Source organism: Bison bison, unplaced genomic scaffold (genome assembly GCF_000754665.1).
Source record: "Bison bison bison isolate TAMUID 2011002044 unplaced genomic scaffold, Bison_UMD1.0 scf7180017864240, whole genome shotgun sequence".
Lineage (NCBI taxonomy): Eukaryota > Metazoa > Chordata > Mammalia > Artiodactyla > Bovidae > Bison > Bison bison.
The window spans coordinates 1349765-1355733 of record NW_011494812.1 but is presented as its reverse complement, the minus strand read 5'-3'; the positions used below and the strand labels follow the sequence as shown (position 1 = coordinate 1355733).

The 5969-nt window shown below is 42.2% G+C and overlaps 1 long non-coding RNA gene across 1 annotated transcript in view; it reads left to right on the top strand.

Moving 5' to 3' along the window:
• LOC104993538 overlaps positions 1 to 2595 on the top strand; it is a 75742-nt gene extending 73147 nt beyond the window's left edge. The window contains exons 2-4 of the long non-coding RNA XR_825841.1: positions 875 to 1001; positions 2235 to 2357; positions 2516 to 2595. This is a non-coding gene — a long non-coding RNA (uncharacterized LOC104993538). The remainder of the gene's footprint in view (positions 1 to 874; positions 1002 to 2234; positions 2358 to 2515) is intronic.
• Positions 2596 to 5969: the final 3374 nt, after the last annotated feature.

The following is a 5969-nucleotide window of genomic DNA, read 5'->3' as shown; positions in this document are numbered from 1 at the left end:
TAAACATGCTGCTAAGTCGCTTCAGTCGTATCTGACTCTGTGCGACCCCATAGGCGGCAGCCCACCAGGCTCCCCTATCCCTGGGATTCTCCAGGCAAGAACATTGGCATGGGTTGCCATTTCCTTCTCCAATGCATGAAAGTGAAAAGTGAAAGTGAAGTTGCTCAGTTGTGTCTGACTCTTCATGACCCCATGGACTGCAGCCCACCAGGCTCCTCCATCCATGGGATTTTCCAGGCAAGAGTACTGGAGTGGGGTGCCATCACCTTCTCCGAAACATAGTTACTGTCAAATACACACAAGTCCTGCTGTATAGCAGACTGGATTTGCATGGGGATATGAGGAGAAATTTACTCCCATTTGTGGCTTATCACTACAGGCATGTGTGCTCAGTCACTTCAGTCTCATCTGACTGTGACCCTATGGTCTGTGGCTCACCAGGCTCCTCTGTCCATGGGATTCTCCAGGCAAGGATATTGGGTGGGTTGCCATTTCCTCCTCCAAGGGATCTTCTCAACCCAGGGATTGAACCTGAATACCCTGCATCTCCTGCATTTCAGGCAGATTCTTTCCACTGAGCTGCCAGGGAACCCTGGCTTATCACTTCGGTCCTCTTTTAACCGTATGGGTCAGGTCACAGGTCTCCACTTGCTTTCCTGGCACCACCCAACACTGTTAGTTTAGTGCTTGTTCAATCAGCTTTCGTGACTGAAAAATAAAAAGGAGGGAAAGAGTGCATTACTTCCCCGGGATGTAGGTTGGCAAGGGTGACTGGGAAGAATGCAATACTGTGGAACATTTTCTGTGGATTGAGAAGTAAGTAATAATGTCAATCATGGCATTTTAACCAAAGTACAAACATGTTTTCTCACAGATAATTGACCATGGGTGGAAACTCAAGATGGACAAAGAGGACAATCAGAATATTAATGGAGAGGTGATACATGTCAAAGAGAAAATAAGAAAATGCATCTCAACTGTATGACTAGGTTGAAAAACAGGTAAACAGGCCAATTTCTGCTGGGAGATAATTTGAAAGGCTGAGACCTTTTAATACCCAAGAAGTATTGAACATCACAATATTTGCACAATATATCGAATATCTCAAACAGGCTCATTTTCTCAGAATGATGGAAGAGCCCTGAACTAGGAATCAGAACGTCTTGGGTTTAGCTTTTAGTCTGCTCAGTAATTTGAAATCCGTGTAATCTGTGTGATTGAGCTTTTCTGAGTCTTGTTTCCTCATCAGTAAAATGGAGATGGCATGTTTTTCCTTTTCCATACTGTTATTTTGATTTATACATGCATATTAAATGGTTTTGTAAAGCATTAGGAACTATGATAATGATGGAGATTTTATTAGTTTTAGTATTTTATTATTATTTATTACTATTTTATTAATGAGTTGGCTTCACTAATAGAGCAGGCTGGGTATTATGATTAGGGGCTTCCAAAAGACTAGCTGCCTGTCAAGTTTTGCCTAAATTGAACTGTAATAGTATGATTAAATCATTTTATGAGGTCCAAAGTTTCTAAGGTCCTTCAGTTCAGTTCAGTTCAGTCGCTCAGTCGTGTCCGACTCTTTGCGACCTTAGGTTATGAAAATAAGAAATATTTAAAAATACAATTACATTAAAGATGAAATTTAATTCAATTGTGTACCTCTTAGCACTTGATTAGCTGGCCATCCTAGCAATGTCTTGAGAGAATGGAACAGAATTGCTGAAGAGCTTTGGGTCACCACAAAAGTACTGAATGAATGCCTGTCTGAACATCAGAGGTGGGCAAGGCATTAATGAAGAGAGGAGTGGTCTTTTGTAATTGTCTTCACAATTTTGACTCAGGATAGTTTGTTTTGCCCATATCTAGGGGTTTTGAGAGATGGCAGCCTGTGATTTTTTTTTCCTTTGAATTCTTTCCCAGTGCCATCTTTTCCCCTAAGCAAATATTCTCAATACAGGATCCTGACTAACCCTCCTGGAGTTCTTATGGCATAGATAGCTAATGTCCCACAAAGAATGCATGCTTCCCTTCCAGGAGCCTTATATCTTGTAACCTGTATTCTAGGAGTCTTCCAGGAGACTTTCCAAACTGCCTTGTATCTAGGTGGGGCTGGGTGCCAATGGCAGGTTGTATGGGTGTGATGTGTGTCACGTACAGGCTGAGCTAGTTAAGAAGCAAATGATTTCTCCACTCCCTTTTCTTCTTGTCTGCTTACTGAAAACTGATGCCAGTGATAATACTGGAAATCAAGTCTTGAGGATGGAACTATCATTAAAAATGGAAAGAAACTGGGCATCTGAGTCACTGCTTGAAGGAGAGCTGCCCTATCAGGAATACCTACGTCATACTGGAATGTAAGCAAATAATCCACTGGGACTTTTGGGTTTTCTGGTATTACCTGGATTAATACAGCTGTTGATATAGCAAACCTTCCCAGACTATTCTGTTCTCTACAAATTGTGATCAGGTAGTCTTTTCTCTTGATATTTAGCCCTTTCCCTTTCTTCCCTAGGTCCTTTCTACCCTTCCTGCTGAAAGGTTGTTGCTGAGCCGTGAAAGATACTGGGATTCTTGGCCTCCAGAGGAGAGGAATTCAATCCAGGGCCAGTGACAAGGCTTGATCACTCAGAGCTTTTGTGTGATAAAGTTTTATTAAAGTATAAAAGAGATAGACAAAGCTTCTGACATAGACACCAGAAGGGGGCAGGAAGAGTGTCCCCCTGCTAGCCTTTGGCAGTATGTCATATACCTATCAGCAAGCTGCTAATTAGAGAAAGGAAATGTCTCAAAACTCAGAGTGGCACCAGGCCCCTCACCCATAACATGCATTTGGAGATAACATTGGCACAAGGTGAATCATCCCGGGCCATAAAACAATTGACATGAATCTTGAAGAAAGGCAGGTTTCCAAGTAAATATATAGTTTCATTAAGAAACAGAGTAGGAGAACAACGAGCCCTTATCGGTTCTGAGTCTTAAGCAGAACCGACTTGAAGAAAGACAGAGTTTAGGGTAACTACATAGTTCATTAACATAGCTTAAGGAAAACATTTCCATAAGAAAAATGCATTGGTTAGCTCAAGGTTTGAGAAAAGTTAAGTTCAGGTGGAACCAGGTGTCATCATGGCAACACAGAATTTTAAAAGAAACCTCCTTTTAATTCTGTATAGAGAAGGAAAAAATCTGACACTTGTAGTTCATTTCCTCCTGCTGCTTAAGGGAGAAATAAAAAATGTCTGATGCTTGCAGCCTATTTCCTTCGTTTGGAGACCCCAGGCCTTCTTTCCTGATACCCTTTCACTGCCATCATCTTCAGATGAATAATGACATCAGCAAAGAGCAAGAACAAAACAGTGGTTATTTCATTCTTGCATGCATTCATTCACTCGTTTGTTTGTTTTTTCTCTGCCTGACTCAAATGCATGGTAGTAGCCCAGATATTGGATGGGAGCCAAGAACAGATGTTTGCAGGCTATTACCTTACACTCTTGTGTTGGATATAAAAAAGGTATACACAGTAAAGACCATAAGTTTCAATGGCATGACTTTAAATTGGGAGTCTAGAGGAAGGGTAGTTTCTCACCACTTTACATCCATGGGATTTGTTTCATTTTTATTTCTTACTTCTCGTGTGGCAGAGTGCACTTGAGATGTAAGAGTCATCAGTGGAGCACCCTGTGGTCATTATTGGGTTTATAAAGCCAGCATAGGGAGATCAGAGAGTTGTTTAAAACCTGAAACCATGTTGTGAGCCTGGAACCCAAGTTCAAATACTTGGATATAAAAGAAACTGAGAGCCCATGTGTTGAAGGAGGATAAAGTTACACATGCAGAGCAAGTAAACGAAACCTAGGAAACAGACAAAAAAGGAGGCTACAAAATCACACCAAACTCATGTCTGAGATCTCATAATTTTCCCACTTATACAGCTTGTGCTCACAGGTACACTTACAATTTGACCAAGTACAATCTATACTTAAAAGAGTTGTCCTAACCTGGTATTTTAGTCATGATGTTGGGTATAACTGTGGTTTCTAAACAAGAAACTTACTCCATAGTCACTTAGGGATTAAGTGGCTTAACTGGAATGAAACCATGATTGCAGGGCTCACTTTATAGTTTCTATCACCAGTTCATACAGCCAGTATAGAATGTCACTGGCCTTGAATAATCCCTTAACTTTCCAAGAGCCAAACACCTGGCTTTGGAGGAAGAGATTCTTATGATGTGCTGGAGTTTGGACCAGGCTCTGTTGTTTGAATCCTGACTCTGCCACTCACTATCTCTGTGACTCTAAGTGAGTTACAGAAACCTCTCTTTGCCTCATTTCCCTCATTAGTAAAATGAGGATAATCATATGACCTACCACTGGTTGTCAGAGGGATTAAATGTACCAAGAGGCGTAAATCATCAGAACAGTGTCTCCTAAATAAACATCAGTTTTTGCTATTGTTTTCTGTTGTGGGTTAAGTGCATTTCTTCCTATTTGAGCTTTTGTTGGACTGGAAGGCAGCTAATTCTTCCTGCAGACATGAAAGTCCTGACTCAGGTTTTTTCAGCCTTATTTGGAGGATCCTCACAACACTGGTGTCCTTTTCCTCTCAAGTTGGAGCTCATTCCAATCTTCTTTTTTTCTTTTTTTGATCGTGCTGGGTCTTTGTTGTGTGCATGCTTTCTCTAGTTGTGGTGTGCAGGCTTTTCATTGTGGTGGCTTCTCTTGCTGTGAAGCATAGGTTCTAGGCACATGTGCTTCAGCAGTTGCAGCATGTGGGCTCAGTAGTTGTGGCTCTCTGGCTCCAGGGTGCACCTTCTCTCTTGAGCTGTTGCTTTCTCCCTTCATCTTTTCCCCACTGATTCTCTCTGTCGTCCCTGTGGTCATGTCCTCTTCCCTGGCAATCCTACCCATGGCAGCCCTGTCTTTCAGATCTGGCTCAAGAGTTCTAACAATGAAGGGTTTTCTTTTACATTGGTGTATCAGTATCAGTATCAGTTCAGTCGCTCAGTTGTGTTGACTCTTTGTGACCCCATGAACCGCAGCACGACAGGCCTCCCTGTCCATCACCAACTCCTGGAGTCTACCCAAACCCATGTCCATCGAGTCGGTGATGCCATCCAACCATCTCATCCTCTGTTGTCCCCTTCTCCTCCTGCCCTCAATCTTTCCCAGCATCAGGGTCTTTTCAAATGAGTCAGCTCTTCGCATCAGGTGGCCAAAGTATTCGAGTTTCAGCTTCAACATCAGTCCTTCCAATGAACACCCAGGACTGATCCCCTTTAGGATGGACTGGCTGGATCTCCTTGCAATCCAAGGGACTCTCAAGAATCTTATTCAATGCCACAGTTCAAAAGCATCAATTCTTCAGTGCTCAGCTTTCTTCACAGTCCAACTCTCACATCCATACATGACCACAGTGGCTGACTTTATTTTTCTGGGCTCCAAAATCACTGCAGATGGTGACTGCAGCCATGAAATTAAAAGATGCTGACTCCTTGGAAAGAAAGTTATGACCAATCTAGACAGCATATTAAAAAGCAGAGACATTACATTGGTGTATGGGTACTAAATATGGAGGAGGGTATGGCAACCCACTCCAGTATTGTTGTGTGGAGAATCCCAATGGACAGAGGAGCCTGGTGGGCTACAGTCCATGGGGTCACAAAGAGTTGGACATGACTAAGCAACTAAGCACAGGATAGAGGCACTAAATACCTAATGCTTTTCAATGCTAGCTTCGTGGCAGGAGAGGACAGTTTAGTTCAGGATTAAAAGACTGGCCAATAGCTGTGATAATGATGCAGGTGATCAGAAAGAAGGAGAGAGGCAGCAGTTCAAGATGCTCCAGGATCCTTGTGCAAGACAAGTCACAGGTATCCTGTCTGCTCAACTAAAACCTGTAACCAATTAACCAAATTGCATGTCTAATAGATCACATATAACTATACACCAAAAGGAAATATTTCAAATG